Raw genomic sequence first — 25,633 nt, 5'->3', positions numbered from 1 at the left:
AATAAGAACAGCTATAGCTAAAGATGCATTCTGGAAAAATAAAGATCTGCTCAGAGTTCTGTGTGTATCGAGACAAAGAAAAGAATGATAAGAACATTAGTGTGGTCAATTTTCACATATGGAAGTGAGACCTCGATATTCAAGAAGAGAGTAAGGCAACAGATAATGGCCTTTGAAATGTGGTGCTATAGGAGAGCTCTGAAAATCCCATGGACAGAACATGTGACAAACACAGATGTCCTACAGAGAATGAGAACACAGAAAAAGATGAGATTGGCAGACATGTACTGAGAGGTTCAGAGGATACTAGCAGTTTTAGAAGGAAAAATTATGGGAAAAGGATGAAAAGACAAAAACGAAGGACATGGCTTGAAGATATAAGATCATGGACAGGATCACATGGCTATGCAGAAACAAAAAGGAAAGCCATCAACAGAGAGAAGTGGAAGGACATGGTGCTGCACCCTCTCACCGAGGAAGCTACATGAAGAAGAAGAGAATAAAGCAAAATTTACAAAATAATTAAAAATTAACTTCATAATCTTAAAAATCCAATCAAGTAATTAAACTTGATTTAATGAACAGCATAAAGAAAATAAAAATATAATTAATAAAGTTTTTTTTTTCTCTCAGTAAGAGAAATAGTTTCAATTACACAAACATCGAACTATATTTTTAAAAATATGGTTCTATTAAAGTTGTGCGCAACGCCACCTAATGTTTGTTATGAAATGCACTAATTGATAAAATATGAATGTATCGCGATATCAGCGTGTTATTAATAAAATAAAAAGAAGTAATAATTTATTAATAATTACTAAAAATAAAATAAAACCTAATTAAAAATAAATTAATAAAATAAAATAACTAAACTTGACTTAATATACCGCAAAAAAACGTTTAATTTTAATTAGAAATATTTGAAAATAAATAATGACAATTTTTATTTTATCGTAATATAGTTCAGTTGCGCGCAGCGCCACCTAAAGTTTGTTATTCAATGCACTAACTGATAAAAATAATGGATGAATAATATTCATCCTTGGTTTTCTCTCTTTTTTTTTGTTTCTTCGCTTGGACCATTGAGGGTGATATCTTTCATGTTTTATTGGATACTTTAGAGGGCTTTCTTAAAGTATTGTCCTTGAAAGTGCATTTTACATCACGAAGAGAAAACGCTAAACAACGGACGTGTGCGTGCTAAAACACGGTAGAGCCTTAATGACGGGTTAGACTGCATTCAGGCCAACACAGCATTGCTTAATCGGAGAAGAGCTTTTCTGCCCCGGTTTCGAGACCACTTAGCTGCCACAGCGTTTTGATTTGCAGAAACAATTAATCACAGTCTAACTTACCGAAGCACGCGGATGCATTGCACGTGACGGCGTTCATCTGTTTGTTTCCACGGAAACTGTTTGCTTGTCTTTGTTTCAGAAAGTTTAAATTGTTCCCCGAAAACTCCCTGGAAATGTGCTCCTGGTGGAAGAATAATGGCGAAGGATTAAGCAACAAATAGTGCAGCATTAATATCGTAAAATACACTCGCACACAATACTAGCAGATGGTAGTGTGGAGTGAGCATTTTGATAGAAAGTTCATTAAAATCACGTGATTCTATAACGGTGTTTTCCTTGGCCATTATTTGATTTTATCTTTTGGTTGTCAGCCAGTTAAACTGGGTTCTTAGTTCCATCTGAATCAGTCTATTGTTGATTTTTAATTGTTGGAATTCGAGAAATGTAAAACGAAAATAGATTTTGTAGACCAATTTTGTCGACGACAATTAATGTAAATATTTACATGAATTTAAAATCTCATACATTATTAAGTTTAATACTGTACTTTAATCTCGTTAACTGGTTCCATTAACTTTTAGATGTCTTCAAATGCCCTACGGAGCATTTTAAAAGATTTCCTGCTATACAGTCATTTTAAAAATATCTTTATATATATAAAAAAGAGAGAGCGAAGATGTGCGTGCTGGACTATTCCATCTTCACTCACGCCATTTGCTCTGATACCGTTTAAATAAACCATCTTCGTTCGTTCTTTTTTATTTTTTATCCAGAATTAGATTTCTGTCTGATCTGATTGAGATAGCGCCGTTTACACATCCTGAATATTAACCTCCCCCGATTTCCTCCTCAATTTGATGGCATTTGTCTTCCAACACCGCACATATTTCTCCTCTCGTTTTCTCTTTCTACATAGGAGCACGTGACCGACATTTCAATACTGTTTGTGAACCAAAGTAAGCAAAGGTTTTTATCAGATTGGGTTAAATTGTTTGATCAGTACCATCCAGTAGGAGGAGTGGCGTGTTGTATTATTGGGGGGGGGGGGGAAGAACCTTGAGGAGGAGAAAGAGAATTTACATAATCACCTTGTCTCGCAATGGGCATTAAAATAATAACAATCCTAATAAACATCTTTTTTTTCCCCCACTGAACACGCGGACCTTAGTATTTAGAAGTTCCCAAATCTTACACCCCCTTTAAACCAACCATCCTTCCATTATTCATGCAGCAGGAATACAAATGTTACCCAATGTCATCAAAAAAGTTTTTTTTTCAAACTCCTATTTGATTTCCCGTCACGCTCTCACGTGCAAATGCGAGTCTAAAGTGCTGGAGCCATCTATCATAGCGGCCAGGTCAACACAAACCTGTGATTTTCGTTGGTCCAGACCTGGGAGCTAAACACGAAGTAAGAATCGCATTCGAATGATTATTTCTCCGGCTAAAAAGGAAGAAGAAGACAAGGTGGGGGAAAAGGGAAAATGTACCCTCTAGCTATTAGGTTGTGGTGTTTAAAGTCTCTGTTAGGTACGAAACCCAACTAACAGACGCAGAGGATAGAGGGGGGGGGGTTGCAAATATCTTATTACTGTTTCTCCCAGTAATGCCGAGCTAATCGCTATTTCAAGGGAGGATTCCGTTATCTGATAGTGTCTGCACTTCCAATGAATGATGTTGTCATTCACAAGGGGGCGCGTTTGTCGACCGAGGGAATTATGGAGGTCGTAAATCTTTTGCCATCAATGACATGTGTTTATTAACTTAGCAAACGTAATTTGACCCATAAAAAGTAAACAACCACTGGTATTAACAGCTACTCGCTACATTTCCATAGGTAATATTTATCCTGCACTCCAAGCTATTACCCTCCCTCTCTTACAGCGCCATCTAATGACCGTAATTTGAACAGAGAAAGAATTTGATAATGGCTATCATCAGACAGTTGTTATCCACAGAAATACTTGGAAGGTATAGAGTACATATTCGGGCTTCCCCTGAAAGCAGTAATGCCTTTTTTACCCAAATTCCCACGATATTTCTTGCCCTGTTTACGGAAAAAAAAACGGGGGGGGGTTGAACAATTTCCGCAACTGATATTAAAGAAAAAAACAAACATGGAGGGGGGGGGGGGTGTGCACTGCCATTGTTTCTCAGTAGGATAGAGCACAGATGTCAACCATGAGCGATAATGTACCCTATCTAACTATTGATCCCCCTACATTAACATCCCCTGAAGCTGAAGCCTTCATTTTCTGAAGTTACTGAGTCTAATTGTTCCGTAGATTGGTTGTTGCTTTCATAATGTGACGGAACAAATTGGTCGCTAACAGACCCCCCGCATTAAGGCTTGTTGGGGGTGGACTTCTTATGACTGTCGCTGAATGTTACATCAAAGATACGCCTGGAGGACATCTAATGGAAGTTAAATAGGCTTTCATTTCCGTAAGTTCCTCCCAACAGGTGGTCCACCATTTTCTTTGGCTATCGAGCCACGAAAATTATATTAAAAGGTGATGAGGTAGCAGATAGTGCTGAATGAGATGGCGATCGTTTTCAAGGGTTCACTGAATTCCAGTAGTCAGGTGGGGGTTTAGTGAGATTGTCCCGATTTTTTTTCTTTCTTTCTTTATTCGTGTGTGTGTTGATTTCCGGGAAATAGTCTCAAGTGGAGTCTGATGTTCTTATTTGATAATGTTGTCGTCCAATCCATCTTTCAGCATGTGTTTATGTGAATTCTGTAAAGATAGTGGGTGGCACAGAACCACGTGATATTTTTGGGTTGTGCAATTACACGAACAAACGAAATACTTAAGGCTTAATTGCAGTGATGTCATCGAAAAAGAATTCACAGTCTTTGATTGTAGTTTGATGTCGAAATTCTGTTGGGAAATAAGAAAAATAATTCATTTTAGATATGTCTACATCTTCAAAGAAATTGTCAACGGCGTATTTTGGTGTGTGATTAATATGTTAGTGACGTCATGACTTGATTGATGGAGTCTGCTGTAGAGTTTCTTAACCACCAAGAAAACAGAAGAAAAAGACAGAAAATGGTAACGATCCCAAATTAATTTCAAAATCTGTGACGCATATAGAGATAGCAACTCAACTAACTGAAAAATATATCATAAAAGTCACCAGCGATCTTCGTTATGAAATTAAAGACTGGCTAATAACATTGTTGTTACAAATGACACACACATAGATAGATAGATGGAAGAAAAAACGGAATAATCTATTATCCTTCATATACTGAACAAGAAGTAGTAGTAGTACGTGTTTGTGGGCCACAAAACAAGACAAGAATGCATAATTGAGGAGGCAATAGACAGAACCTACTACTCGAGACACCCCTCTAGGAGAGTCTGAGGTAGTAAAAGTAGTGGAAAGACAGAGCAGTGCAAACAATTTGTGGTAAACACATCAACAGTGAGAGTATGTGGAGATAGGTTTTGCTGTGAGCAGACTTCATTGCATACTCACAATCGATCATCACTGTGTCAGCGGTATAAAAACACTGTCTCAGACAACTAATTCATAACAAGACAAGGTCGATGATTAGAGGGTAGGGTAGTTTGGATGCACAAGGCTCCGTTGTGGTCAAATATAACGGATGACCACCGCGTTTCCCTATAATTTCGGCCTCACATGAACACTGGTGTGCTCATTGGAAACCCGATTTGCATAGGTGTTGGCTCGGTTGTTTAGAATCTGAAATTAAAGCCGAATTAATATAATTGTGTGTGGAAAATGACTGTCATCCATTAGCTACGTGGAGAGATTTGTATCTGATCGTTTGTTTTGGGAATCTCTTCTAGGAACTCCTATGTTGTGTAAGTGTCTTTCCCTACTTCTTCCCCCATGACACACACACACGCACACACATACACACGCACGCACGCACGCTGTAAAAAAAAAATCATAATTGTGCGTTTCTTTGCGAATTGTTTGAATTTAATTTTCAATTGTCAGTCTTTCAGCTATTTTCGCTTGAATTATCATATCTGTGACATATTTACGACATTCAAAGAAACTTTTGTAAATATTCAAAGAGTGTCAAAAGTTGTAATATGTATATGACACATTGACTCTTAGGTTCTGCACTCTCCGTATACTTTTCCATTGTCTATTTTGCTAATAAAACTGATCTAATTCACATCAAAACTAAAAGCAGAAAGAATATCATTTGAATACACCCGAAATCCCAAAATTAATCAAGTTTCACACCCAGCCAGAGCGAAGTTATTTCAACTTAAAATTTCAATAAGTTTTGTCCATTTGAATCCTTCCATAAAACTTTTTTTTTCAAAATTCCAAATACAAATTTAGAATAAAATGTATCCAGCCACAATTCATTGATAACTTGCGTCTGTTAGATGGACAAATTTGCCAACAAAATGCACTTAATAGCGCTTATACAGTTTACAAAACTGACCTAATTATTAGAGCACTGGCTACAGTACATAAACATTTATCAAATATCAGAGATGGTTTCTAAAGCCTCGATATATTTTAACCGCAAAGGCTGTGAACTGGAGGCCTTCCGCCAATAATAAGAAATAGAATATTGACCCCAAAATTATAATCAATGAACAAATTTCTCCGAAAAATAGTATTCAAGTCTTTATGGTCGTTCTGAAAGATGTTTTTAAACTACTCTGTTTTTTTTTTTTTTTCTCCTTCTTAGCTAGTCGTGTACTAACTTCAAAATCATTTATTCCATCTTTTCACGACTGTGCTTATATCTCACTGCCATGTGTGTGTGTGGGGGGGGGGGAGATCTTGTTGAATCCGAAAGGAGAACAAATCAAAAGTAATGAAAGAAATACTAAGATGCCTCGAACTTTCATTTCAGTAATAGAGCTGTAAAGCAGTTGCTAAAATCTGTCAGCACCCCCTCAATAGGAAAAGAAAGAAGTTTAAAAGCTTTGAGATGACCATCCCACTACCAGGTATCATATCAGTATCATCATTTATTATTATACACCGCACTGACATATACATTGCAATAATTTGCAGTCTATGATTATGAGGATTAGTTGAATGAGGCCGGCTAATCCCACCTTCTTCTAAGCTAAGGTTAGCTTTTATGAAGAGAGTGGGATTAGCCTTTACTATTTATGTTGTTTGATACTGTATATGGATGGAATGTAGGCGATGGATGCTGGTGATTTGTGATGTGTATATAACATTTCTGTTCTATGCGTTTTAAATTTCTTGGTAGGGTGTTGAGAAGCGTGGGTATCAGATGCGATCTCATAAAAGAACTGCGTGAGTTGTTGAAGGATCTAGGGATGTAAAGAGTTGTTGAAGGATCTAGGGATGTAAAGAGTTGTTGAAGGATCTAGGGATGTAAAGAGTTGTTGAAGGATCTAGGGATGTAAAGCGTTGTTGTGGGACGTGTAATATGCATTTTTTTTTTTATAATTTATTGCTAAAATATTTATACATACAATAAACATCTTGTGTGACATTGCACCTTATAATTTTAAGTTCTGCACTAAGTGCTGTATTTTCTACATTGGATTTCAATTAAAAATTTTAATAATACTTTTTTGCCTTTATATTGTGTATTTACAACACATGTTCTTCTAATATTAACAACGAAGATTATACAGAATTCTTTGTATAATAATTATTATTTTTTTTTTCAAGGTTTCAGAAAGAGTGATTATACAAACAAATTTCTGTATTTGTTTATAAGGATTACTTGTACATGAGTGAGGCAAGTTAATCCCACCTACTTCGAAGCTTGGGTTAGCTTTTATGAAGAGAGTGGGATTTAGCCGTCACTATTTGTGTTGTTGCTACTGTTTATGTATGGGATGTAGGCATTGGATGCTGGTGATTTGTGATCTGTATATTAGTGTTAATGGTTTCTTAACTTTGTTGGTATATTTTCCAGAGTTGGTTTTTTAATGTGCTGTAGTTATCTATGTGTTTTAACTTTCTTGGTAGGTTGTTGAGTTGCGTGGGTATCTGATGTGATCTCACAAAAGAACCATATGAGTTATTGAAGGGTGTGGGGATGTAGAGAGTTGTTGTAGGTCTTGTTATACGATATGTGTCTCTGTTGTTTCGATAGGTGATGTTGAAGTAATTCCTTGTTAATATCATGTAGTGTTTCAGGTTTTTAATGCTCAGAATTCTGTGTATCGCCATGTGCTTGTCGAATATTGGTTGTTGCGTGTAAGGTGTCCAGATTTTCCAATATTAATAATAATAATAATAATAAGAAGAAGAATGAGAATAAATAAATTAATTAATTGGAGGAAGACGTATAGAAGTTATAAAGTGGAAAAATTATTAAAACAAATTGAGAAATTAATATTTTGAGAATTTTCATATCCCCTGGATAATAATTTTTTATCTTTTCCCGAAAAAAACACACAACTACAAGAAAGACATATTTATTCGTTACATGCTCAAATTCCAACTAACGTAAAGGGAGTGAATGAATGAGAGAGAGAGAGAGAAAGAGAGTGAGTGAACGTAAGGCAAATAATTAAAAATAGAATTAATGTGGTCTCAGCCTTGAATCAGAAATTTTATTTTCTTTTCTTTCTCCCGTACTTAACAGAAAATTATATTTTTGCTTCAACCGAGTCCAAGTCCAATTAAATATCTAATTAATTTCTGTAAAACGGCAGTCGAGCCTTCTCGTATCATATCAAGACTACCGAATTCAACTTTGTAATTCATCTTTCTATCCCTTTTCGCAATATTTAGATAGTACCTTCCTAACATTACCCAAAGATAAGGTTTTGCTTCCTATTCTTCTCTTTCAAGTCTTCTATGCAAAAACAAGACAGTCTAGCTCTCGCTGTTCCAGGATAGCGAGGGGGGGCTCACTGCATATCTGCCGGATACTGATATGTTATCTTCTGACCTGGTGATATTCCTGAACTTGTGGTCAAAATATGTACTCCCGAATTAAATTCGTTTTGTATGGTCGTTACATTCTTTTCGGAATAGCATGGATTCAAGCATGGATTCAGCCCATTCCAGAGAGAGAGAGAGAGAGAGAGAGAGAGAGAGAGATCATCAAATATTATCGTCTCAGTGTCCTCATTTCAACTGAGTCTCGAAAACTATGCAGAAAATCACGAATGGCGCACTTCACTAATTAGAGACGTCAATTAATTAGGAATCAGCAATGTGGATTCTACCACTCTCCCTCTACAGCGGATCTTCTACCCAACCTTACTCACATTCCATAGAAAAGCTTGCAGGAAACTCTTGACATATCCGGGACATCTCTACAAAACTACAATCGCATGGGCTATCACCGGCCTTTACAACTGAGTCGGGAGTTTCTTCTTTTCAGACGTCCCTCTCAATGCTGGAATACCCTCATGGCTCTGTGAGCTTTTGTCTGTTCCTCCTCTTCCTCCTCTACATCAATGATGTTCTCCAGCTAACTTCAAATTCTCTCCACAGCTTCGCTGATGAGAGTAATTCGTCTTCTTCATTTAACAAAATTCCCATAACCAATGCCTTAAACACTAAACTTTGCCCTATCGTTAATAAAAGTTGAATCATGTAAGATTGTTGGGTCGCATTTAGTATATTTTAACCTTTTTACTAGCATAAGGCTTTCGTCCTAGTAGGAAGAGGCGAACTACTTCTCAGAAAATTTCTTCTTTCCGTCTTAGATGCCTTTTCTGCGACTCGTATTAGAATTTTCAGGGAGGGTGTTGTCGTTGTGCTGAAACGGTTCCCATCATTCGTCCACTTTCCTCTCAGCCTCTAGTGAACAAACCTTTTCTCCTCTTCTATCTTTCCATAATATTTCTTTCTGCTAGAACAGTTTGTATCCTACTGTTTATTCCAAGGGCTATGACGATTAGCTGTTCACACAAATACATTCTTTCTCTCTTTTTAACCCCTTAATCATAAATGGCGTTCAAGTGCTTAAACTTCTGCAATTCTGGAACCAAACCACCAATCAGTTTATTATAATATTTTGACTCCTGTTAGTTCTGTAGATAACGCATACCATTTGTGTTCTGAGCCATTCGTTTTAGATCAACCCCCGATACATGAGAGGTTGAAAGAACTATAGGAGTATATTGCCATGCATAGAAAAGTGGTCAAAGAGAGACAAGGAGCCTGTTTCTTAAACATTTGTAGATTGCATTTGTTGAGGCGAACGGTATGAAGAAGGCTTTTCCAAAGAACAGAGATGAGGGAAGGAAGAAGGAGGAGCGGGAAAGAGAAGTTGGTTCAGCAGGCTTGAAGCAGAACTCTGTATGGATATTGGCTAACATCTATCCGTCTTTGTATTAACATGAATCGCATCTATCGTGCTTAGAAGAGAAAGATGAGGAATTGTGGTGGCCATTTCATTGCTCCATCGTTCCCTTCACGAGAATGCGTTCCCCCCCCCCCCCTTTCAGGGAGAATTTGCATGCACCATCTCAAATATGAGGTAAGTATTCTAAGGTTGGATGGATTTGAGGATTTGTAGAGAAAGTGTCTTGAATGGAAAAGGCATCAAGTTTATTGGAGGCTGAAGAGGCTACAGAATATTCATGACAGGATAAGTTAGATGTGAAAGTCAATCGAAGAAGAGAAAACTGATCTTAATTAAGAGATCTGGATCTAAGATAAGAAGGAAGCGCGATGAGATATTTCTACCAAGAAATAAGATAGGACAGAAACAGATAGGGTTGGCATCGAAGTCCAAAAGTCTGTCTTCACGTTGCTGGAGAATGCCAAGGAGTTGCAGTTTAAAGAATTGGTTATGGATCTCGAAAATGCTTCTGGGTTTGTCAAATGAAGAAGAGAAGAAGACAGAGAAATGAAGAAGTATTTTCATCAGCCAAATCAATAACATGAAGAAGTACTATCATCAGCCAAACTGTTAATAGTATCTGTGGTTATTAAAAAAAAAACATGATTAATCTATAAGAGTAAGAGCATGGATAAAAACACAGAGCGTTGCGACTTTGGTGTGTGCAGGGATATCTGAAAAGAAGCCATCTATCATAGTATGCAGTAATCGATCCGAGAGAGAGAGAGAGAGAGAGAGAGAGAGAGAGAGAGAGAGAGAGAGAGAGAGAGAGAGAGAGAGACCTGACTATTCAGTTATATTGGGGAGAAAGGCAGATCAAAGGATGGCTGTTTCTTAAGAAGATCTCAATGACTTATCGGATCCAATGCCCAGGAAATATCAAGAGTGACTTCATCATCAGTTTCTTGAAATCTTCCTGAGGTATGCATTCAGAGGTGGATGATTTGGCGCATTGACAGATGACGCCTCCACTCCATGTGGTAAAGAAGTTGCACAATTGATAACTCTATTAATGACATTCTGCATTATTTTAGAGAAGAATGAAGCCAATGTGATGGGTGTCGAAAATATGAAGGTTGACGTTTCTTAGAATGGGCTGAATGAGACTTACTATGGAATAGGATACCGGCTGAGTATGAAGGAGTTATCTACAAAGTATATTCTGAAAGAGATACCGAAGAAGAAATATTATGTTATTATTACAATGAAAACAATGAACTGATTTTAACAAAATTAAAAAAAAGAAAAAGAAATCGATGTTATAGAAATATTTCTAAAACCAGTTTGTTAATACCAATCTAAGATAGCTCACCTATTGAAGCTCTTCTGGGCATGCTCGATCATTTTCATTTTAATCGTTAGGTATCAATACGACGAATTTTCAACACACACACACACACACACACACACACACACACACACACACACACACACACACACACACACACACACACACACACACACACACACACACACACACACGTGATTATATTTTAGGATATGAAAAATTTGAATCAGTAATTTGTGTGCAACGAGAATTTAGGAGCATCTCTTGGACTCATCTACTACTACTGCTATCTTCACTAGGCATCTACAGATGCCGTATGGTGACTCCGATGGTCGGTGATGTACCACATCAGGCCTCGCCATGTAGTCCTGTTGTTTGCTTTTCTGGCGGTCTCAACTCTATCGGACTCATCTAGTTCATGATAAATGCGTCAAGCAATTAGCGTAACGAAATTTTCTAAACCACACATTTCCCGAATGTATGGCTTAGTAGAAAGGGACCGATTTCCTGACGATTTAGTAATATTATTATATCACACCTCCAGGGAGTCCAAGGACTCATCGAGGGAGGGCATCTACTCTACTACTACACAACCTTCGTCACCTAACACCAACGCCATCTACCGCCCACCACCACCACTACTAGTATTTTCACAGACAATCACAAACATCCATGCCCACGGCGGGATTCAAACCCGCAGCCTTTTGGCTGGAGAGCGGATACGCTAACCACATCTCACATATAAATATCAATATTTATATATGAGATTTACTTCGACTCCTGATATTTGAATAAGATCACATTACCCTTCACCCTTAAAAAAAAAACATTTTTTTACATTTTCACATTTTCATTACAGATAATCACATTTCATTGTCATTTGCATGTGATGAAGATCGTAACCAAAAGTTTTTTTTTATTATTTATTTTGATGGAGAGAATGACAGTACACGAACTGTACAAGATTAATTGCCAATGAATTTTAAAAGCAACACGGCGAGAAAGAAAGATGACAGAAAAGATGAGGTAGCAGAATTGAAAATTTTTAAAAACACTGGTTATGTATAAATGATCAGATAAAAAAAAAGGATAATAAAAATGGAATATTAGGAAATAAATGAAAATAAAGAATCTTAGAGAAGAAAAATGTTCGCTACAGACAGAAATGGAAGGAACGTATACAGCTCGTATTATAGAGAGCATAGGATGATGGCTAAATAATTTTTATTATTTATTTATTTATATATTTTCTTTTAGTGTTTTCTCTTTGTGGTTCACACCGGAAATAACACTAGAAACTATTATTTTTTCCAGCAGCTGTATTTTATCTCTGTTCTTATAGACTTAATCTTTTTTGTATGTGTACCAAAAAATAAATGAATAATTTATTTATTAAGCATGTTGCATTGTTTTTAAGGTGAATCTTTAAAACACTAACATAGTTTATATGTATTTAGCTTGCAAGTCTAAATAAACCAAAGATAAGTTTAGTGCATTCGACATAAGTACATTATTTTCAACGGAAAACATAGATTATAGGTAAAACTTAAACACGCGCATGCGCATAATGGATAGCAGTTTGAGTTAGTGTTGGAAATAGATTTCTATTAACTGGCATTGAACTCTTCTCGGAGAAAAAAACAAAACAAAAAAAAAAACCGAAATAAATAAAATCCTAATTAAAGTGTGCCATTAGATCAAACTTGTTACACACACATGCACACACTCAGTAAGGTGTAAGTAAGGTGTTGCCTTAACGTGTGTGGGCTCTCTGTATGCTTAAACAAAAATCTTACAATTCGCTGTAAACACCTTTCTCGTTTATCTTCCTGTTGGTGAAGTTTTCTGCCTGACAGAATCCCAAATATTTGAAACGTGTCTAATCAACGCTTTGCTATCTTTTCACGTCTTTACTTTTGAAATGCTCGTGCAATGTGATATTTATTTGCTACATTAAAATGTGAGTCGTATTTATTTGTGTGAAACTAGTATTGAAATAAAAATGAAAAAGCGGACAGATCTGTTGTGAATCCAACTTCGGGATCGTTGACGGACTGTCGTGTTTATCCAAATTCCTGATCTTGACAGATTTCCAAATTTGTCTTTTTTTTTTTTTTTTTTTAATTCTCAAGCTTCTGTATACTTTGGTTACTTTTGTAGCTGCACAATTAACCGAACTTCCATGCCTAAATGACAATGTATAGTTTTGCCGTGAATACTATTTCTCACAGGTTTAATAAATCGTCAGTCTGAACACAAAAATATGCATGAAATTGACCGAACTAACGAAAACTACCATGCTTAAAGTTAGTACTGCATGAGTGCCTTGATAATGCCGATTAAAGTTTTAGCGAAACGTCAGTTTTATCTTGCATGTAGGTTTGTTGCTTTAAACTGTCTGACGTAAATGTATTTTTGAAACTGAGTGTGCGGAGCTTCTGTTGACTGACTCGCAACACTTTATTTTTATTATTTCTTTTTCCAAATGGCTTTTACAAAACGCATTAGTGATATCAATTACCTTTTCGTGTGTTTTGGGAGATGAGATAGGATCAAATGACTTGTGAAGAAAAACTTAAAAGTCCAAGAAGTGTTACTATTGCTTAGCAAACATCTTCGAAATGCGACCTACTATTTCAGAGCGTCCGACTGTTTCCATGGCAACAAAGCAGTTAATTAAGACCTCAGTGTCCGTTTTGTACTAATACTGACATTTCACGGTCGGGGGTCAAATGATGAGAACGTGGTCTTTCTGCACGATCGGTGACGGCTGTCGGAAGGAGGTGACAGGGAAAGGAATCAATTAACCCCCCTGCGAAAAAACAGACACATTCCAGGGCCTCTGTAGGGAATTAATTTGTTGGCGTGAGGGAATTAATTACTCCGTGGCATCCGTATGGACGGTACGTGCCTGTTGCGGCACCTTGGCGAACCCCCTATCTACCTGCAGACATCTCTACGAGTCGGCCCTGGACCCAGGTCTAAGTGGGAGTTATCTCCGCGAGCCGTTTTCTCCGTTGGCAGACTCCATTACCGGGCTGACGGGTGAACCGGGAACAATACATCATTAGGTCGGGGCATCATTCATCTTCCCTCCGTACAAAGGCCGAGCCGGGGAGCAAATGAGTTTGGGCGAGAACCACTCCGTCCGACCGCCCCGTTAGAGCCAAAAAAGGGCGGGTCACTTTCACGCAAGGGGGTGGAGAAGGAAAGATGAAGTTTAAATGAAGACATCAAGGGAACGGACTGGCGAGGCATGGCCGCCGCTGCACTGAAGTTGTTTATTGGCATTGGCGAACGGACAACATTCCGACCTGAGGTCGATGTGGCGATTCTCTCTCTCTCTCTCTCTCTCTCTATCTATCTCTCGGTTGCAAGGAAGAGAAACCAGAATATTTGCTTTACGGCACTTTTCAGCGACCTTTGTGCACAGAGGTCAAGGTGAAGCAAAAGGTGATAAAACATCCGGCGTTTGCAAAGACAAGACCTTCTCAGTATGAACCATACGAGACATGTGGATCTCTAACAGACCCCAAACTAGGGCTCGATTTTAGCATCGCAGCAGTTCCTGTAGTTTCAAGTACTTTCCGCTTTTCCCCAACTCTCTACTACTGTTCTGAATGTAAGTGCCCTTTACGGATGAATTCATCAATTGCAAGTTGGGGGGGGGGGTATAAGTGGCGCCGATCTTCTTAAAAGCGAGGCGTTTTTTACTGCATGTTTTGTCACCTGAGGCGACAAAATGTCTAGCTTCATTCCCAGTTGCAGTATTTCCACTGATTGGCAATTAACAGAGAGAGAATGCATTCACGCATGCGCACTAACACATCAAACATTTCTTCACGTAAACGCACAACTCAGAGAAACATGCTCCTTTATGTTACTAATGTGATCTCCTTTAACTGGATACAAGTAAAGTAAACGTTTCAGTGAAAAGATAACTTCGTTGGATACCCATTTATGAATTCACTTTAGTTGACTGCATGTAACTTACAACAATAAAGAAATTCACAACACACTCTTTCTTATGTTGATTTAATAATGAAATTGTGTAGCATGACGTCACAGAGAAATGTCTTATTATTCATGATTAACTATATAATTTTACTCTCACTACCAGACGGCCTACATACCATAATTATTGGCAAATTTATATTCGAATCGTTCAAAAATGATAACAACCACTATTTCCGTTATCATTTATTGCTCTTCGAAAGCGTGATGCGTCTTTAAAAATGGCGCTGGATGCCGTAATTGTTGCGTCATTCATCGCGAAAGAATAACATTCTAATTATTTTAATGCTATTCAACGATATGAATCATTCATTTGAGCGATACTGTCAAACACAGTTCGTGACGCAATGCGTGTTCTTAACAATACCCGCAACAAATTCTCCTTCAAGTCTCGTGCCACGAGCTGTGGGATATGGAAGAAATGACCAATTGGAGAAATGCATTGTGGGAAAAAATAATGCAAACAGTATCATTAATTCTACTGTCAAACGGCTCGTTATTGGAGCTTCTAAACAAACAGCATGAGCGCGTGCTGTTAAAAGTGCCGCTGGTGTGCCAACCAGTGAAATTATAGTTCTCGGCTATTGTGAGTGACTTGCTTTATTAGGTGTAGTCATGATTCCTTAAGACGTTTACCCGATTTTTTTTTTTTGGTTCGAAAGTTGGTGTTGATAAATGAAGTGTCTGGTCAGAAACCCGCCTCAATGCTCCATCCGTTTTGCTCATAATAGCACTGGGTTCCTGCTCGGTTGTTATGGCGATGAGCAGTTGACCAACGTGACCTTTCGATGTGCTCTTTTCTGACACCCGGACATGACCTGTTTTCTTCTGACGGTGGGAAAAAGGCTGTCATTTTCAATGCGTTGCTTCGGAAGGGTTATCCAAACAGGTAACACAAAATGCTCCTGTGAGTGAGAGGAAAGGTTCGTGTAAGTTGGGTTGCTGATTTTTATCTGGGGTTGAATTTGTTGAACCCCACGCACAGGGAGAGTTTGCTGCATAAAGAAATTGAAATGAAGACATCGATTGAAACTCAGCAATAACGAAGCTACCAGTTCGAAATCTTTGTTTTTTTTTTTTAAATTTTTTTTAAGATCCTCTGAATGGGAATATAAAAACACCGAAGCTTGCCCTCATTGGTAACTTCTGCTTGATATTAAAAATTAGGTTTATGGGTTGATTTCTTCCCTCCTTGTAAATGGACCGCTGTCACTACAGTTTTGATTATTATGGAAGCTGTGTGATCAATATAGAAACAAGGCAGATGGACAAATAAGGAGATATTTCTGTCTAGAAGTTATCTTTGGTATTCGTTTGTTAGTATATAGAGAACTTTATGGAGTCAACTGGGGTCGAGGCTAAGTTGGTGACAAAGAATTCACAACACTGTTACGTTAATAAATGTAAACAATGCAATGGAGTTTATGCATGAGCATGAATTGAAGAAGAGGGGAATTACGAAAAGGATCACTGTGTGTGTGTGTGTGTGTGTGTGTGTGTGTGTGTGTGTGTGTGTGTGTGTGCGTGCGTGTGTGTGTGTCTTTCCCGCTTATAATAAACTGATGTCAGTTTATTATGACCAAGAAAAAGTACTAAACATAAATGGCAAAATTTCTTTTCTCTACGAATGTATACGTCAAACATTAATTAACCTTGGTCCTTAATGTTCGTAACAGCCGGTTGCCATGACTACATCAAGAGACAGTAAACAGTGTCGGTAGTCGTTTCGTAACTCGGACGCCTTCTTGGTCATTAAACTCCTCTTGTGTAAATTTGCATTGGACGGAGGGGGAACCCTTTAGTAAATTTGCTTCCCGATTATATCCGTGCTGATTCAAGAGCAAGGGGTCAATGCAATCCTCCTTTACCACCCACAAGTTCATTAGTTCGAAATTATTCGGGAAATGGTAAGGCCATGTATATTTTGTTTCCAATAATTTGTCAGGTGCATATATTCCTTTAGCGTCATGTAATGTGTGTGTGTGTGTGCGCGCGTGCGTGTTTAAAATGCAGCGCGCATAACACTAATAGGGAATAAGCGACACATGTATGAAAGGTCCATCACTTATCCAACCCACCAACAACCTCGCATACAATTTCGCAAGCAGAGAAAATGAAAACACGTGGCATAAATCTAAAGCCTTTTTCTTTCTTGCTATGTCTAAAAGATGCCAAACCGAAGTAGGCAGAGGCCTCTGACGGCAGGAAACCTATCACCTTCAGCACCAAGTTTGTTACTTGGGCTAAATAAGTTACGGTCTGTGAATACTGAAGAGGGCGCCATCAGCGAGAGAAGGCGGGGTGTCGAGAGTTTTCAATTATGTAGTCGTGCCCTGGGTGCATGTTTGACAGTGGAGGACCGATTCATCTTCTTCAGAGACAACAGACACACAGTGCTTGCGCTTCCCTGCCCCGTCGGGCAACGTCCGACTTCCTTTTGTCTTGCTTTATTTACAAGGCTCGGGAAATTCATAAAGAAACACGATTTCGAAGATTTTTTTTTTTTTTTTTTTTTTCGGAACTGGCACAATTGATGAAGAATGAGACATGTTGAATGCCTCCACAAAAGGAGGGAGATGGAAGGCGGACCCTCGTGCCCGCAAGCATTTCTTTCTTTCTTTTTTTTTTTTTAAAGAAAACACTGGATTGGTGGGATGTTGAGTTTTTGAGTTTGACATGCCACGTTTCTTTTTTTTTTTTTGGCAAGAAAATAGGCACAATGGGACTGGGAAATTATTTTTCTTTTCATTTATAAACACCTCCGTGGAAAGAGATCATCCGTGGCCGCATTCGCCACACAGTGAGAACGCATCGAACTGAGCCAATACAAGTCGCTAGTTAGCGATTGTTTGCTGTGGTCAATTTAGACTACACACGGACTGTAGAAGCGTCCCCCAACCATGACTTAATTATCTGATCTTCCGTCTACTCAAGTCCCTTTTAAGATCAGAACTTGTATCAATTTCCTTATATTGCTTTGTTTATCTGTTTCGGGTATGGTTGATGTCTTTATTATCCAGTATTTTTCCCCCTCCATTCAGAAAACTCAATTTCAAACTCCCCGCCAACCCATTCTCGACAAGAGAACAAACGCAATAGAGGACACTCGCTTTGTAATCTTAAACAACAACATCATTCAAACTCTCAACACCGAAATCAACTTCCCCATTATTTATTGGCTAATATAACTAACACTTGTATAATAACAGAAATTCATTATTTCTGTTCAACAAAACATTGTTGAACAGAAATAATGAATGTTCTTAGTATTGCGAAATAGAAAAGGAAGCTTTACGTGTTATTCTAAGTCAGTGGTTCTTAACCGGTGTTCCGCGAACTGGTTACAAGTATTCCGCCAGTGACCGTTGTCACATGACAGAGTTCTGAGTGTAATTGGCTACTCTGAATAAAAATGTCGAGCGAATTGTTTCCGTTATAACAGAACAATTAACAATATTGGAAGAAAAGATTTCAAGTTACTTTCCTTCCTTCCTTAAATACACACAATTATGACTGGATACGAAATTCATTTGCACAGTTAATACATCGAGTTGTGAATTTTCGTTACAAGAAGAAGAACAATTAGTTACCTTGTCAACGGATCGTACTCTGAAAATGAAATTCCCTGAAATAACTCTTGAGGAATTTTGGATTTTTATCCAAGCCGAACACCCAGCTCTCTCCACAAGAGCACTGAAAATTTTGTTACAGCGTCCAACATCATATTTGTGTGACCTCGGTTTCTCAATATTCACTCATATAAAAAAACAGTGAATGACTTACTAATTAGACAAAGAGATGAGAGTAGCGATATCACATATCAGACCTGATATTGTTGCTGAAACCTGTAAAAGCGGACAAGCTCAAGTATCGCATTAAAATAAGGTCCATTTTTATAAAAGGCAAGTCCGTGCATATGTTTATTGTCAGTTTTATGACCCTAATGCTTTTGGTGTTCCCCAAAATTTTCTTATAATCAAAAGTGTTCCGTGACTTTGAAAAGGTTAAGAACCACTGTTCTAAGTGGATAACATGAAAGTTCTTCCTGTGGGAATGAATTAAATGATATCACTGCAGTTGCTAGCAAATTAAATTTCATTTTAAAATATACATAAAATGACTGAACACGTCTTCTCAAAGGAACTTCTTAAAATCTCGCGTGTTTGTGTGGTAGTCATGACGGCTTTGAATGAGATAGACGTGTGATTTTGTTATTATTTTACGACTAAAAAATGTCTGATTTATTCTTTTCGCTTGGGGGAAAAATAAAGCATATTCTGGACATCGTTCCTCACGAGTAAAGGTTATTAATCTAACTGATAAGCTTAGGCGTTGCTGGTTATTCATGACTAATTTTTTCACGGTATTAACAACACCACAAACACTTTTATTAACAAGGATGTTTTATTAACGCTAATATTTCGCTGATTTTCAAATCAGCATCATCAGAGCACAACACACATGTAAACGCGACAGTGAGTGAAACAATATAATTGCAGAAAGACAAAAGATCTAAAGTCCTATTTTTGGCGCCCTCTAACGAAAAAAAAAAAAAAAGCAGCAGTTATCCAGGAGTTTTTCTTAGGATAACCGTCTCCCAAATTTTTGGCAAATTAATGCCACCATATTTGTTAAGGTTGGGAGAATTCTTCAAAGCCATTGCTAACTCAAAAAATAGTCTTTCAGATCTATAACGACTTCTAAATAGCACATTCGTTTTTCTCCATCTAATCCTGTGTGAAGGAGTGTCCAAAGCGTGGTCTGCCAGTCCCGACTTGCCATAGTAATAGTAGCGAATGTATCTTTCATGTTCTTCCAGGCGGATGTTCACTGATCTTCCTGTTTGCCCATAATAGGCTAAGTCACAGTCACATGGAACTTCATACACTCCTGGGTGTGCTAAAGGGTGAAGTTTATCCTTTGATGAGCGGATCAGAGTTGCCAGCTTGACATGAGGCTTGAAGGTGGTGCGAAGGCCATGTTTCACCAATACTTTGGCTATCTTTTCCGATGTACCTCTGATATAGGGAATGGAAATGGTCATGTTGTATTCTTGTGTATTAGGGGGGGGCAAAGTAATGGGCCTATGTAGTATTTTTTCTATTTTGTAGGGATTGTAGCCGTTGGCTAAGAACGTATGGCGCAGGTACTGGAGTTCAGTGGTCAGAGCTGTATCGTTAGAACAAATGGCTCTGGCTCTGTGTGTCAGTGTTTTTAAAATGCCGTACTGTTGGACTGGATGATGATGTGATTGTTTATGTAGGTATCTTCCTGTGTGTGTAGGCTTCCTGTAAATAGAAAAAGATAGTGATCCATCTGAAAGGCGGGTGACTAATGTGTCAAGAAATGGTAAACAGTTATTTGATTCTTTTTCTACTGTGAAGTGAATTTTGGGGTGTTGGCTGTTTAGGTAGGTGACAAAAGCATCCAAAGTGTCTTGTCCATGGGGCCAGATGGCAAACACATCATCTACATAGCGCAACCACACTAGGTGGCTTGTATGTAGCTGTGGTAAGTACTTTGTTTTCAAAGTGTTCCATGTAAAAATTTGCTAACAGGGGGGGGAGAGGGGAGAACCCATAGCAGTACCATTAATCTGTTTGTAGAATTTCCCCCCCCCCCATGTAAAGTAACCTGCATTCATGGTAAATTGAAATAATTCGAAAATATCTGGGGGAAATTTAGACTTGATTAATTCAAGAGTGTCTATAAGTGGTACATTGATAAATAGGGAGGTGACATCGAAACTAACCATTATGTCTGAATTTTTTAGGATTAGATTTTTAACCAGTGTTTTGAAATGGATAGAATTTTTTACAAAAGTAGAGGAGTTGCCAGTAAGAGGGGCAAGCGACTTAGCTAAATGCCGGGCCAGTTTATATGCCAAGAACGCCCTCAGTTTAGGACATAACTTTGCCGTCGCGCCCAAACAAATTCCTAAACTCGAAATTATGATGAAAGTAGAACGGGGTATCCACGATCTTCCGCCAGCAATGGCTAACAACGTGCGACTAGACATAGCAAGTATTATAAACAAAGCTAAGCCTCCAAAAAGTAATATACCACATAAGCAAATAACTGCCCTAAAAAAGTTATACAATAATAAAAATATTATTATTACAAAAGCCGATAAAGGAAATGCAACAGTTATCATGAATAAAGAAGAGTATAACAAAAAAATGCAAGATCTCATATGTGACAGTTCTACGTATCAAAGTATACATCGAGACCCTACAATGGCGCAAAAGAAAAAAGTCCGAAAATTACTAAAAAAAGTGACATCATGGCCCAAAGAAATCATCAGGAAAATAAAACCAATTCATGTTAAAACACCTCGTATGTATGGATTACCAAAAATCCACAAAACTAATGTTCCCCTACGCCCCATAGTTGATAGCATAGATAGTCCCACATATAAACTGGCCCGGCATTTAGCTAAGTCGCTTGCCCCTCTTACTGGCAACTCCTCTACTTTTGTAAAAAATTCTATCCATTTCAAAACACTGGTTAAAAATCTAATCCTAAAAAATTCAGACATAATGGTTAGTTTCGATGTCACCTCCCTATTTACCAATGTACCACTTATAGACACTCTTGAATTAATCAAGTCTAAATTTCCCCCAGATATTTTCGAATTATTTCAATTTACCATGAATGCAGGTTACTTTACATGGGGGGGGGGAAATTCTACAAACAGATTAATGGTACTGCTATGGGTTCTCCCCTCTCCCCCCCCGTTAGCAAATTTTTACATGGAATACTTTGAAAACAAAGTACTTACCACAGCTACATACAAGCCACAAGTGTGGTTGCACTATGTAGATGATGTGTTTGCTATCTGGCCCCATGGACAAGACACTTTGGATGCTTTTGTCACCTACCTAAACAGCCAACACCCCAAAATTCACTTCACAGTAGAAAAAGAATCAAATAACTGTTTACCATTTCTTGACACATTAGTCACCCGCCTTTCAGATGGATCACTATCTTTTTCTATTTACAGGAAGCCTACACACACAGGAAGATACCTACATAAACAATCACATCATCATCCAGTCCAACAGTACGGCATTTTAAAAACACTGACACACAGAGCCAGGGCCATTTGTTCTAACGATACAGCTCTGACCACTGAACTCCAGTACCTGCGCCATACGTTCTTAGCCAACGGCTACAATCCCTACAAAATAGAAAAAATACTACATAGGCCCATTACTTTGCCCCCCCCCTAATACACAAGAATACAACATGACCATTTCCATTCCCTATATCAGAGGTACATCGGAAAAGATAGCCAAAGTATTGGTGAAACATGGCCTTCGCACCACCTTCAAGCCTCATGTCAAGCTGGCAACTCTGATCCGCTCATCAAAGGATAAACTTCACCCTTTAGCACACCCAGGAGTGTATGAAGTTCCATGTGACTGTGACTTAGCCTATTATGGGCAAACAGGAAGATCAGTGAACATCCGCCTGGAAGAACATGAAAGATACATTCGCTACTATTACTATGGCAAGTCGGGACTGGCAGACCACGCTTTGGACACTCCTTCACACAGGATTAGATGGAGAAAAACGAATGTGCTATTTAGAAGTCGTTATAGATCTGAAAGACTATTTTTTGAGTCAGCAATGGCTTTGAAGAATTCTCCCAACCTTAACAAATATGGTTGCATTAATTTGCCAAAAATTTGGGAGACGGTTATCCTAAGAAAAACTCCTGGATAACTGCTGCTTTTTTTTTTTTTTTTTCGTTAGAGGGCGCCAAAAATAGGACTTTAGATCTTTTGTCTTTCTGCAATTATATTGTTTCACTCACTGTCGCGTTTACATGTGTGTTGTGCTCTGATGATGCTGATTTGAAAATCAGCGAAATATTAGCGTTAATAAAACATCCTTGTTAATAAAAGTGTTTGTGGTGTTGTTAATACCGTGAAAAAATTAGTCATGAAAGGTTATTAAGTTAAGCTTTTCTTAAGGGAACTATTTAGAAACGGTCCCTAACAGGTGGAATAGTAGTGGTAGAGCATCGCGAGGAGGGGGGGGGGGGCTTTGTGAACGAGTATGACACGAACGCAGCATAGCAGATGTTTCCTAATAGAAGATTCAATAGTGCTGTGTGTGGATGATGCACGTGTTTAACCTGCGATTCTTTCAAGTACACTTTCGCAGTGCGCATGCGTATTTCTTGAAGAGTGATTTTTGCGATTGGTTTGCAGGACGAGACCAACTGAGCCCCGCAAAGGAATCATCCTTCGCCTCATTCAGACGCGTTTTCGAAAAGGATTTCACGCGCTCGCCGAAGAGAAATGCAATGCGAGATGATTTGGTGCACGTTCGTTTCTTTTTTGCGAGGCAGATCACCCAAAGTGGCGATCCCCGTACGATATGATTTCCGACAGTCGGACGGACGACTTCGTTATTCGCTGTGAACCGTCGTAAAAAGTGTTTATCTCTCATAAACTGTCGGTGCGCCTTGCAAACGACCTTCGTAAGCGGGGATCATTCCGCTGTTATTTACGAATGCAACCTGTCAGCTGATGTGATTCCGCTGACGTCATGCTAAGCAAGACATCATTGCGAAGTTCTTTCGCCCGGCATCATCGCGGTGGCGAATCGCTGACACACCGACTGTTTGTATGTACGTGCGTGCGTAAGCACATACGTTGACCCCCCCCCCCCGCACTACCCCCGTAACATTTGTTCCATTCACGGGAAAAAAAAAAAAAAAAAAACAGCGGCAGGCGGGCGTCCACGACCGTAACGCACCATCACACTTTCCAAAATGGCACAAAATTTTATTCATGAGCTTTCCGCATCTCCGTGCTCACTGATAAGAGCAGAAACGAGGGGTCAAACGTCATTTGTTTTGCGGGATGTCAAAAGACGCCACGGATTTCGTAATCGTGGGGGTCATACGGCTGTGTCTGCGAAGGGGAGGGAGAGAAACGACGGTCCACAGACGACTGACCTGACAAGATAGCTCCGAGATCATACATAAAACAGAAGAATGGAGCGCCCGTAGAGCCAGGAGATCGGGGAGGTTCTCCGATGTTCCGTAGCGGAGAGCGAGGCTTAACTCTAAATTCCACCGGGGATCGTGGCGGTTGTGTCTCTCCGTCAATCGATAGCATCCTAATCAGACGGGGAATTAATACGGGGTAGAAACGCCGCTACGGACAAGAAGCTAATCACATCAAATCAAAGCTCGAGCGCCGACAATATGCCCCGAATGTCGATGGTTTTCCAAACAAATTATCCCTCTCCGCGTAAACGGGATTATTTTATTACTTGGCCATCCCTGGCATTTCCGTAGGCTTGCCCGCTGCATACGTATTGGCGATAAACACCAGTCAAACACCCTGCTTCTAACGCCGACAGGGGGCGTGAGGGATTAAGGAAGCGCAAACGACGTGGCCTAGCGCGCGGTTTCGTGGCCACTGCATAATCCCGCCTCCCTGTCCACCATTTATAACGAGCTTAGGGAGAAAGCGCGTGAGGCCGGGGGATCTCAACGTTCTTCAAAGTAAACGCTGCTTGGTATTCTGGGTCAGACACAATCGCCTCAACACGTCTGCGGCAGAAGGAGGAGGAGGAGGAGAATTCTGCGCCAAATCTGACCATTAGAAAGGCGGGAATTTAATAAGCTCATCACTTTGACACGTGACACACACACACACACACGGGGGGGGAGCATTAGGAAGGGGAAAGCGCAATTAAAAGTCGATGAAAGCGTTGCAGCTGTGGACGACTGCTGATAATAGAAACGATAAGCAGAACGCAATTAGATGAACTCGCAGATACACTTCGGGAATCCTTTGACCCTAACATTCAACTGCGACTTTTCGGAAATGATGTACTTCGCGGCTCGCCATGAAACTGAAAAGAGCACTCAAAGATGGCCTCTGCACTATAGACTGCCCTTGCTCTTTCTCCCCTTATTGTGTTACCGCATTTTCCCTTCCATCCAAGAATTACTCTAGCATCGAGTTAGCCAACCTACAGGACTCTCAACAGGAACAACACATCAACCGCTAGATGGGGCTACTAGCGATCTTTCGAGTTCGTTGTTTATTCATGCATCTCGATATTAAATCGACTGTGTTATCGAAAATGCTAAAAGCAATTTTAGAGCATTAATTATACTTCTGAAGAAACATAAGCGCACACTGTGGCTATTTAAAACAGCTCTTCCCGACACACACGAGGGAGGAGCTCTTAGAAATACAAAGAAGAACGCTTGAATTCGCATCGACGGAGCATGTCTTCTGCTCAATAAACGAGACTGGTACTCGCCCAGTGGAGCTGAGTCCGCTGCCCATGCATGCACATCTTGGAGTAGTAAACAAGCCCTTCACCAAGTAGAAGGTTATCCCATCCCAATTCCTCACGGATAGTTTGACGCGCAGTGTGCCGCATCGTCGCATACATGCATCGGTACTTAAGGTCAACAAGCATTTATCTCTCTCTCTCTTTGATTTACCAATTTGCAGATGATCTCGTTTAGTGTGTTTTGTGAATGATTGCAAATTGCATCGTTCGCCTCTTCAAGTCACGAATTATTTCTTGCCTTGGGAGTTTTTAATTTTATATACTCGCAAACGCCTCTGTAGCGCAGAATGCTACAGAGGCTACAAAATAAAATAAAAAATAAAAAAAAAAGTCGGAGTTCAGATTCGTCCTAACGAAGATTTTCTTCTCCTTATTCTTTGCACATTTACAATATCATGCATCTTA

The sequence above is a fragment of the Typopeltis vanoorti genome, chromosome 2 (genome assembly GCF_054136105.1).
Source record: "Typopeltis vanoorti isolate ZY-2024b chromosome 2, IOZ_Tvanoo_1.0, whole genome shotgun sequence".
In the NCBI taxonomy this organism is placed as follows: domain Eukaryota; kingdom Metazoa; phylum Arthropoda; class Arachnida; order Uropygi; family Thelyphonidae; genus Typopeltis; species Typopeltis vanoorti.
This window is presented reverse-complemented; position numbering follows the sequence as displayed.